The sequence below is a fragment of the Stigmatopora argus genome, chromosome 2 (assembly GCF_051989625.1).
Source record: "Stigmatopora argus isolate UIUO_Sarg chromosome 2, RoL_Sarg_1.0, whole genome shotgun sequence".
NCBI classification, from domain to species: Eukaryota; Metazoa; Chordata; class Actinopteri; order Syngnathiformes; family Syngnathidae; genus Stigmatopora; species Stigmatopora argus.
In genome coordinates, this window is record NC_135388.1 from 15,326,050 (window position 1) to 15,337,500 (window position 11,451).

At 40.3% G+C, this 11,451-nt stretch overlaps 1 protein-coding gene across 5 annotated transcripts in view; it reads right to left on the bottom strand.

Annotated features, from left to right (window-relative positions):
* Window positions 1-11,451, bottom strand: part of cbfa2t3 (CBFA2/RUNX1 partner transcriptional co-repressor 3) — a 98,955-nt gene that overhangs the window by 72,354 nt on the left and 15,150 nt on the right. For 2 of the 5 annotated variants that reach the window (XM_077626394.1, XM_077626371.1), the window contains one exon: window positions 7,409-7,494. The exons of 1 other annotated variant lie outside the window; for it this stretch is intronic. The gene's annotated coding sequence lies outside the window, so the exon portion shown is untranslated. The remainder of the gene's footprint in view (window positions 1-7,408; window positions 7,495-11,451) is intronic. 2 more of the 5 variants (XM_077626380.1, XM_077626387.1) reach the window with 1 other exon arrangement.

Sequence of the window (11,451 nt, forward strand, 5' to 3'; positions counted from 1 at the left end):
ATAAGAAGTAACCTTTCACAAATGGCTTCTGTGTGAATAGTGTCAGGATTGCTCTCTCCAAATGCATATGGTAATTCTTTTAATGTCATTATGCTCATATATGCCATCGTGAAAGTACTGTATACACTCATCTTATTGGTGCCCTTGGGCACACATAGTATATGCTTTGGACTAGAAGCTTTTCCATCTTTTTTTCCCACCTTGACCTTGGCCATGTGGGAGGTTTTCTGAGAAGGTCAAATATTGCATTCCCGTACGTGGATTTTTCCTCTTTGTGGCACAAAGTAGTAAAATATTTGAATTTACTTATAAGGCATGTCTCAATTGTAAATTTTGAGAATGATAAAAACAGCTTCTCCAAGTATAACAATACTGGCTTATATATGGCTTATTTTGACTAAATCTATGTCATTATCATTGTTTGTTGTCAGACACAACTGCTTCAAATATGATACCATATAATTAAAAGTCTATATCATTTAATGGATGATATTTCTGCTAAAAGTTGTTATCAGCCTTTGGTAATTTCTCTAATTAAAAAAAAGATTTGATCGGAAAAGTCACGAGTAAGATAAGACGTGGCAGAAAATGGAGTTATGAATAGTGTAATTAAATTTCCTTCACTGAAACAGCTCAAGGTTTTTGCCATAGAGAGGCTTTGACATATGTATGTAAAATATAATGGGCTTTTTTCAATATTTTTTTTGCTCTGTTAGTGATGAAAACCTTGTACACAACATCTCCATGCTGACTGTTTCACAAAAGAAAATATGGTTGGATAAAATGAATTAATTAGTCTGACTATGGTGAGTTTGAAAAGAAGTAAAATAATGTTCATTTAATTCACTTGTAAACATATAGCTGTTAATGAGAATTTATTCATGTGAACTTCAACCATTTGACAATTTTTCCACACACACACGCACGAGTATTTACATGGCATAACGTATGTTAAATAGGAATTCTTAGCATAAAACCAAATGCTTTGATTACAAATGATGCCAATTTGTCTTAACATTGCTCTTGTCAGCATTCCATATTTGTCTGCACAATTACTAGCTTCCAAATATGTATCTACCTGCTGCAATATCGGTGATGTCCGTTTTCTGTGACTATTCCAGAGTGGGCACTTCAAGTTCAAAAGTTCAAATGAAAAGTAAACACGTCCAGAAATTACGTAGGATAAAAGAGAAATGGAATTGCAGGAAGTAAACAAAACATGTTAACTTCAACATGCACATTAGCAAATGAACTAATTGTTGAAGTGCCCTTTACAGCTCAGTCTTTTAATTCATTTTCACAAATTGGATTTTTGTCTGGGACATTTGTCAAAATGTATTTTTGGGCATACAGGTTTTTATCAAGAGGAGTGGTTCTTCGGTTTTTGGGGAAACATGTTTTTTACTTTTAATAATAATAAGAGTCCAAATCCCTCCATTTTGAAACGTTAACATTGCTTTCTTTCCACCATCAAATCTTTAGCATCCATGATGGGCATTATTTATTTTATAATAATTTTCTCCTTAAGAAAAGTGCCTTCTCTGTTTTATCCAAAATTCCAAATTATTTATTTTATTACAAATATTCCTAAATTGGAGGCCTGGTGGGGCGAGTGGTTAGCACGTCGGCCTCACAGCTCTGGGGTCCAGGGTTCAAATCCAGGTCATGTCCATCTGTGTGGAGTTTGCATGTTCTCCCTGGGCCTGTGTGGGTTTCCTCCGGGGACTCCGGTTTCCTCCCACATTCCAAAAACATGCATGGTAGGCCGATTGGACACGCTAAATTGCCCCTAGGTGTGAGAGTGCATGGTTGTCCCTCTCCTTGTGCCCTGCATTTCAGGGTGTCCCCCGCCTCTGTCCCGGAGTCAGCTGGGATAGGCTCCAGCACCCCCGGCAACCCTAATGAGTATAAAGCGGTTCAGAAAATGAGATGAGAGTTACCTAAATGAGGGGAAGTTGACCTTCAATTTTATGTAAAAACGATAGAGTGCATCTGTCATCCTATAATCAGCCCACATCAGGAGTACGCTATCACAGCGGGAGCTCAATACTAGGAGGACCGGTAGATGAGGGTCAGGATGTCCTGTCCTGAGTGCTGGATCATGGAGATCCTTTCATTCAGCATGAGGAACACTGTGATGATTGGCCTCCATCCTAGTGCACCTGAGCACAACTCAGCGGTCATTCTCGCTCCTATCAACACTGCCACAACATATTGCGGCATTACGTTGCTTAGCTTCCATCAGACTCTTTTCATCATGAATTCATAAATCTTAATTGTTCTAACTGTTGGTTATCTACATTGTGCACAACTAGCTTTATATGATGTGATATTTTTGTTTATTGGTCGGGAAAATAGGACTGGTTTTGGTCAGTGAAGTAATAGGGGGGAGTCAAGGGGGTTCTGGTTCTGACTTTGTGATCTATTGGTGACCCTTTGTGAACCATTCAAAGGTCGAACCGTTGATGTGCGCTGAATTAAAGCACATTATTACAACATACACTTGAAGTGTCCAAGGTCAATATGTCCCCTAATGAGCATTTCATCACAGCTCGTTAACGTAGCGTGAGCCAACCGGTTTAACAATAGAGTCGGCCCAGCGTTTACCCTAAGAGCCATATGGCATAACATTGCAGAACAGGTTCATTTATTCATTTTCTGAATTAATTATCCTCACGAGGATCGTGGGACGTGCTGGAGACTATCCAAGCTAGCTATGAGCACCAGGCAGGGGACACCCTGAATCACGCTCTTACTCATACCAAGGGGCAATTTAGAGTGTCCAACTAGCCTACCGCGCATGTTTTCGGGATGTGGGAGGAAACCGGAATACCGGGGAGAAAACCCACGCAAGCCGGGAGAGAGGATGCAAACTCCACACAGTGAGGACCGACATGGAATCGACCCCTCGACCCCAGAACTGTGAGGCCAACCTACTAACCACATGGCAGAACTGGTTATTTTCAGCCAAAATCAACAGTACATCAGGATTTGAAATTTAAAGGGTCTTGTTTCGAGGACAGCCACACATTTAACGATCTGTTGCCATTTCCACCCATTATTTTCAAATACCAGCCATCATTTAGCAAGCTGTTTTCTACCAGGCAGAGAGACAAAATGACCCCAAGAGTTGCTATATCCTAATCTTTACACATGTGCTCTTGATATTTGCTGGTTAGATTTCTATTGTCTCATTATGAAATGATGATTAATTTCAATGTTTTTCAATCAACTTTTAACTTGTGCGTATCTCAATAATTCAGTTTTTCACATGGACCATCCAATTTTTGTGTATATACATTTTTGGAATCACTATAGCTCTCACAAAACTGTGTTGCTATGAGACCCGATCTGACCATGACAGTCCTGTGTTATTTCTCAATTCAAATGAAAACCAATTACAGTTCTTTCAAAAGGTTCCTCATTGCTGCCCTCGCTCTAACACACATGCAAAGAAGCTCCAGAGGCAGGGTGACCCACAGAAATACTTGAAAAATAAATAAATGCCAGGGTGACACTGTACGTACCAGCAGGCTCAGTCTTCAAGGATACAAAACATAAATGCCATTTACAATTATTCTTTTTTGCTTTTATAGAAATTTGCAGATTGAAAAAGTAGAAAACATCTCCAAGCTCCAGAATGCTTTAACTTTGTGATTACAAAATGCAGTTTTTTCATTTTTTAGAGATCCCAGCAAGTCTAAAAGGCCAGTATTCTCATGGCATATACAGTTCATTATAATGCAGAAAAACAATCATTTTCTACCTCACATTTACACATTATTCAGGTATTTTGGAGAAAATGACTACATATGTAGCGACATGCAATTACACAGAGAATCTGTATAATCCAAACAAAGGTCTTGGTCAAGGTTTCAACCCGACTTCTTAACTGAACTAATAAAATTTTCTACAGTGTGACCCTTGTTTCGAAAAAATAAAAAATATTAGAATTATACCAACCAAGGCTTTGTTGATGTAAGATTTAATTTATAATTTATCAGAATAGCCAAGAGATAAAAATGGATAGTTCAACTAAATTACAGTGCGCATCCAACTGGAAAACACAGGGGTGTTTAAAAACACATTAGACTTTTTATCATTCATATTCTTTGGGAGAAAACTACACATGCATGCAGCAGTGCGCGGTACCGATGCCGATGGGAGTGTTGGAATCTTCTGGTCCAATATCTACTGATGGATTGTCTGTTTGACCATAATACGTGTGGTGAGAGACCACATGAGCACATCTCATCTATCACTGCCAGACTCACCATGCCTCACACAAGCACACACACCCTTTTTACCTAACATTCCTCCAACACACGCATTTCCGATTCCACCTGAGACCTTCGCCTCTCACAAAGAAAACACACACGCATCTGCCCTTAACCTCTCCTCCACCACAGCGGTGACCTTTCAATCTTCACCTCTACCACTTTTGACACCCGAACGACACAGCACAGAGAATAGCTGGCCTCGCTGCCCCCCTCCCACAGTTTTATAAAGCAATAAATAAAGCCATATATTGTATGTAACCGTGTTCCGTGTAACCTTGAGCTATTCACATTGTGCTGCACTTATTACACTCTGGTGAGAAAAAATATATATTATAAATGTATATACACACACATGTGTATATATATATATATATATATATATATATATATATATATATATATATATATATATATATAAAAGCTTGACATATCAAAAGAGAGGTTAGATAAGAAAAGACTTGATGAGGACATTTTAGTTTGAAAAATCTGAAAATTGTGCAAGCCTCATTGCTTAACTTACACTTTTTTGTTGTTATTGAAAATGGCTGGAAAAAAGTTTTGCTTGGACGCCAGGCTTTTGACTGAGTGATTAGCACTTCTGCCTCACTTTTCTGAGATTGAGGGTTCAAACCCGCTGGGTGCCAACCTTCCTGTGTGGAATATGCATGTTCTCCCAGGGCCTTGTCTGAGTTTTCTCCAGGTACTCTGGTTTCTTCGCACATCCCAAATACATGCAGGGTAGGTTGGTTGAACACTTTAAATTGCACCCAGGTTTGAGTGTGAGCGTGAATGGCGGTCCGTCTCCTTGTGCCATGCGATTGACTCACAATCTTTCTGAGGATATGCGGCATGGAAAATGAATGAATAAAATATTCCTTTAACCAACACACTCTCAAACCTGTGTTTTTTTAGGATATTTTGGAAATTTGATTAGTTCAATAACTTGTCCCTTACATCTTATCTTTTAAGCTCCACCCACCAACAAAACTGATTCTAAAGACTCAGTTTAGACTGGAGTTACAAAAACTGTTGTTGTAATGCAAGTGGTACATGAAGCAATGAAGCCAATGTCTGGACATTAGAGAGGGCTTTTATTTATTATTAATAAATATTGCTAGCATGTTCTAATATTTGTAGGTCTTTAGATTTGCAGTTAATCTTTATATTATAAGATGTAAATATTGCTAGCATGTTCTAATATTTGTAGGTCTTTGGATTTGCAGTGAAACTTTATATTCTAAGATATATTACCTGAGGTAGGATATAAAGAACCTGTCAATTGCTGTGGGATGTAGTATGAAAACATTTTCTATTTTTTTTACATTGCTTAGTGCATAGATGACACATTATACGTATTATGTGTGCATTCAGTGCTGTGTATTCCTCCAAGTCCCTTATTTTCTTGCTATCAAATCAGCAATTTAGATGGGATCTTTGTGTTTTCACAGCAGAAGCAATGAGTAAATTAAAAGCAGCGTCTGACAGAGAACCATATGTTTGCGCTCTTTGCAAGAGGAAAAAAAAAACAGAGCAAAGATTAATTGATTATCGCTGCCACTTCCACCACCTCCGACAGGGTTATTATTGTGTGTAGGTGCATTTGTGTGTTCCTGTGCTTGCTTTACGTATCGGCAATGCGTGTTTGTGCAGGCAGATTTCAAAACAGCATGCCTATAGTATTGAAAGGCCCAGGAGGGGGACCTGTCAGACATGATGGTTTGTATTGTCTGCAGTGTCAAAATAGCATAGCAGTTACATTTTTAAACTTGTCGTCGAGTAACAAATGCTGAAGACTTAAACAAAAAACACATTACTCATTCATGAGAGCATTCAGCCACTGTTGGATTCTTTTGTTACATAGGAGTTCTTATTGTTAGACTCTCTCTCAGCCAATGAGCCTGGCAGCAATATGTGAGCATAATACGTGGGCAGGAATAAAGCGATTCAAATGACAAACTCATGCGGTCACAACCCCAAAAAATCTTGAAAATAAATAGTTGAAATAAATCTGAATTCTGAAGTCCAATCAACTGGTCATCGACCCTACCAGCCAAAGACGTCCGTCTTTATGAATTGGAAAACAAGGCCTGCTTTAGCTTAAAAATACTGGATGTGAAAGCAAATTTTACAGACTGGTGGCATACAGAAGAAAGGAGAAAAATAAAATCATACAAGAGAAGAAAGAGAGAGTCAGGAATACCACTCAAGGGAAATCAGCTCTCTCTACTCATAAACAAATTCATCATCAGCACTGACAAATCACGCGCCGCATAACGATGAGCCTAAGTGCACAGCGCAGCGGGAAGGGCGGGTGAGGGGAAGAAAGAGACAAGGAAACCATGGGGAAGAAAACAAAAGGTGAAATCAACATTAACATCCAGTCGGAGTCACAAAATGCCAACTGCAGCTTTTGAAATGGATGTTTGGAAAGTGTCTAGATGGAACACTCCTTCGCACAAAGCAACACAAGAAATAATGACTGTCATCATTGTGACTTTGACAAAAATAAGAGCCTTAAAATATTAGATTTTTTTCTGCTCAGTCTAATCAGGATTGAATGGTTTTGTCATCAGTTTCCACAATATTTCAGTCACAACCACAGCGTAATTCTTTATAGAAAGCGATATGAAAAGATGGATGGATGGAGGGATGGACGGAGCTAGATAGTCGACTCTTGGGTGTGGCGCAGTAGAGGGGAGGGAGGACAAGGACCCCTGAGATGCAAGAGCAGAGGGGAGCTTGAGGCTAGACTGACAGCCCATAATTATGGCTCATTTTCAGTCATTAAGCCTGGGCACTGATTAATAATGAAGCTCCCTCTTCCTTCTCAAACCCACACAGACAGAAATATGCAAATACAGTACATGCATGAACAAATACACTAAAAGATGAGCAGCCAGGCACATTGCACGCATCTATTACTCGTGGCCTTAGCGAGGAATTGGTCTGCCTGCATTCTAGATATATTTTTACATCCTCTGATAACTATTTATAGTAGTCGTAGTAAGACTTTGTTTTCACCCCAGTGTGTTGAAAACCAAGGGAGCTGTCCAGGACATTGGTGGTGCTGAATTTAAAGTGAGCAAGTCACCACTGCCTCATCCCTTCTGTTTTCTTCCCCCCCCCACCTACCTCTGCATCTCCTCCTCCGTCTTGCTCGTCTTACTGGCTGTCAGAGGAACCAGCGTCTCCTTTGAACTTCAACACTGGCACCCTGCAAAGATCAAACTATAAGCTGCTACCCACCATGAAATATTTAACACACAGAGGGGACACGTTCAGTCATTGTGGGTTGAGAGCCTGGTACAAAGGTGCTACATGAAAGTTAGAGAGAATATGAAAGGAGGAGAGGAGCATTTTGAAGCCGAGCCTTGAGCTCTGCCATTGTAAACGTGCATCAGCGTGCTACTCAGCTCAGAGGTTCGGCTTGTCGTTTATTCTTTTTTCTTTGTCCCTTTATGTTTTGGTAAAAGAGGAATTATGCATTTGTTAGATTGGAAGATGTCAGAGGAATTAAAATGATCATAATTCTGTCTCATTCTTTTCATCCAGAAGTGCCGTTAAACAGACAAAAACTTCCACTTCAGTGAAGGTTTTGGGGATTTTATTGGGCTCAGAGTCCATTTCAATTTTGAGCCTGCGGCAAAGGAAGTGTTTAAGTGTTAAAAAAAGAAACACCTCATTTCTCATTTTTTGAACCGCTTTATCCTCACTAGGGTCACGGAGCCTATCCCAGCTGACTTCGGGCCAGACGCAGGGGACACCCTGTATCAGTGGCCAGCCAATCGCAGGGCACAAGGAGACAAACAACCGTTCAGTCATACCTAGGGGCAATTTAGAGTGTCCAATCAGCATGCAATACATGCCTTTGGAATGTGGGAGGAAACCGGAGTACCTGGAAAAAAAAACACTCACGCCCATGGAGAACATGCAAACTCCACACAGGTAGACTGACCTGGATTTGAACCCAGGACCCCCACTATAAGGCTGACGCGCTACCCACTCGCACCACCGGGCTGCACTTGTAAGAAACACCCCACATTAAAAACTAGAACAACTTAAGTACTATATGAATGATAAAAAGCTTGATTTGGGTCAATTACTGTATTTGTAATGTAATTATCCATCTGTAACTCTAGCATCAATAGTTTTGACTCATTCACTGCCAATAACAGCAATAGATGTCAAATCCGTTTAAACTGGGAGGGCATTAACGATTGGAAGTTTTTTTCGTCAATGAGAAAATTTATGATAAATAAAAAACATGAAACCTTTCATGTACGAATTATGGATTAAAAAACACCCTTGGAGGAGGTCACTTATTCAAACCACTGGGTTACATAATCCATTTGCCAGTCAAAACAGATTTGACATGTAGCAGCGTCAATGACACTGAAAGATGGGCATCCACGACTTGTCCTCCTATTTAAGGCAAAAATCATTATCATACGTCACAGTCCGACTACAGTAACAAGATGCTGCAGAGCTAAAACAAACATTCAAAATCACGTAAAAGCAAAAACAAAGTAATTATGTTTGCATTATTATTTCATTTTCATGACTTTGGTAAAAGGCCATTTTTGTTACAGTTATTTGTTGTTGTTGTTTTGCAAATGTCTCTGCAATTTCATCTCATTTGGGATTCATTGTTCAAATTAGTAATCTTAGAATGGGCATGCATGTGTTTGTGTGTGTGTGTGTGTGTGCACTCATTCCAAGGTGCTCATGCAAACACACTTGCATACACACAGTAACACCAGCAGCACCAGTCCAGAATGGGTCGGGACAGAGTTGGCTGGTCCCAGCTGGTCCCTGCTAACACATTCCACTGCACCCTAATGACAGCGGGCCCCCCAGCCTCTACGACCCTGGCCCTAACACCCCTTCATGGGTCCCGAGGGATCCCGCAGGGGCAGGACGGGTGAGGAGGAGGAGGACGTATCGAAAAGTGGAGGGGGGTGGAGTGACACAGATGAGGGAGGACACTCCAGGTGGTGGGACAGCTCTGAGGGAATTGGAAGTCATGAATATATTAACTGACAGGAGGGGGAGTAATGAATTCAAATTAAATTATATGTGCTGAGCACCACATGAACACGAGCAAACACACCGGTGATATTTCAAGGGGGCCGACATAATTATACCTTTCAGGAAATGTGATATAAAAAGGAAATAATGTGTGAGACAATTCAAAGATGCAAAACACAGTTGTACTCGAAGAAAGTTCACAAGCACATTTTTTTTTCGTAACAGTCAAGAGTTTTTCTACTTATGATATGTAATGTTATCTGGATTTCAGTTTATTCCTATTTTAATATGTGTAATACATACACAAATGCCTGTTCGGTGTGAGAAAGTTTTGATGCATATTAATGTGGTTGATTGGGTCATGTTCTAAATGCATTCATATTATAGGCCATGGTTTTTTTTTCTCCTTATGGTCACGGAAAGCTGGCCTGACTGGACTGGCCAGAAGGTGAGAGAGGGTCCAGCTGTCTGCTTGAGCTAGAACTGACTGACGCCCCCCTTCCTTCCGCCTGCATGCCTACCCCATCACCCACTTTGTCCTGGGTTGTGTCTTGGCGTCGCCAGGGGCAACTGTCATCCCTAAATCCCCTGTGCTGTGTTGTGAGGCCAGGTGACTAGAGGGCAAACATCACTGATTGGTCCTACAACAACAATCTGGACACTTGGGCTCGCAACAGTAACAGACTGGAAAGGAGACGTGCATGGGTTGGTTGGGGGGGCTGCGCTAGGGCAAGAGAAGATACTGAAAGGCAAGACATGCCTCAGGCTACCATAGGGCAGAAAGAAGAGAGCTCCCGTGTCTATTGTTCATCTGATCCTATTAATGATATTTGAATCCGTGCGATCTGATGAGCATTTGTGTGCCTGTACAGGGTGTAATAACTTTTTTTATTCCATTTGTTTTGACTTAATTGTCTTGTTTGTCCTTATTTGATTCTGTAATATATGAATATACGACTTTTTTTATAAATGTGAACCAATTTGTGTCCTCTTTGTAAAGTGTATGAATTCATTACAGTGAGTTAGCATCCAAGTTGACTCATGCATTTTTATATCAATTTCTGTCCCTTAATGCATCAGCGGCAGCCTTTATTATCATTGTACTGACTTCACTCTGCTCGACTTTATACCAAAACTACCTTTAGTAATGACAGCAGCGTTGACGGCAAAGGAAGGCAAAGTTAATTATGGATTCTGAAGAGCAATTAAAAGTCCCAGTCACGCTGAGCTTTGTTTCAAGGTTTCTATTATTTGGTGAGACTGCGAGATGGGGAAAGATAGGTCGTGAAGCAGACTAAGATAAACATAGGCTGAGATGATGTTGGATAACCAGTTATCTCGGCTTTCACATGCCTTTCAGCTTTGTCCTTTTACCCTCATTCCACTTCCTCTATCTCTGCCTTTCTATCATTTTAGATCTCTCACAAGTAATTTGTTTTTCTCCACATTCCTTGTCCCTATGTCGTCTTTCAATTTAACATGCTCATTTCTGCTATCTGATTATATCCCACTGCGTCTTCCTATGCAATACTGTACCTCCTTTATTCCATAGCATCATCACCATACCTCAATATGCAACCCAAGCAAAAGCAAAACTCTTTCTCTCACCTGGATGAAATATATGGAGCATTCCGTGTTCTAACTAACAATGATAAATACACAAAAAGTAAAATAGTGGCGGTACTCATGGGACAGGACACTGGCAAAATTATACAGTAGCGTGCACGCACTATGTTGCAGATAAGTAGGTGCAAGACAACAGATGGGTACGTCTAAAAAAGCCCCAAGCTCCCAACATCAATCAAGGTTCGAGATTAATTTAAAGAAACGCACACGTTTCATTAAGACAGATGAAAGTTGTTTACAAGGAAAGAAAAACATCTTACAGCTAATTTGACATCCACTTAAATGACAATTACAGTGTCCTTCTGCAAGCAAAATCACCACTAATCAGGCAAAAGATGGGTTTCCAGAAATCTATTTTGTTTCATGTGCATATGTGTACATTAAGCATTTGAGCTGAGCATTGATGTACGCTTTGGCAAAACAGCTGCTCGTTGCTCACCTCACATTTCTGTCATATATCAGTTCATCAGTCCATTTCTTGCTGTGTCAGTGCCTTTCGCATTGGGGCGCGTGTGTG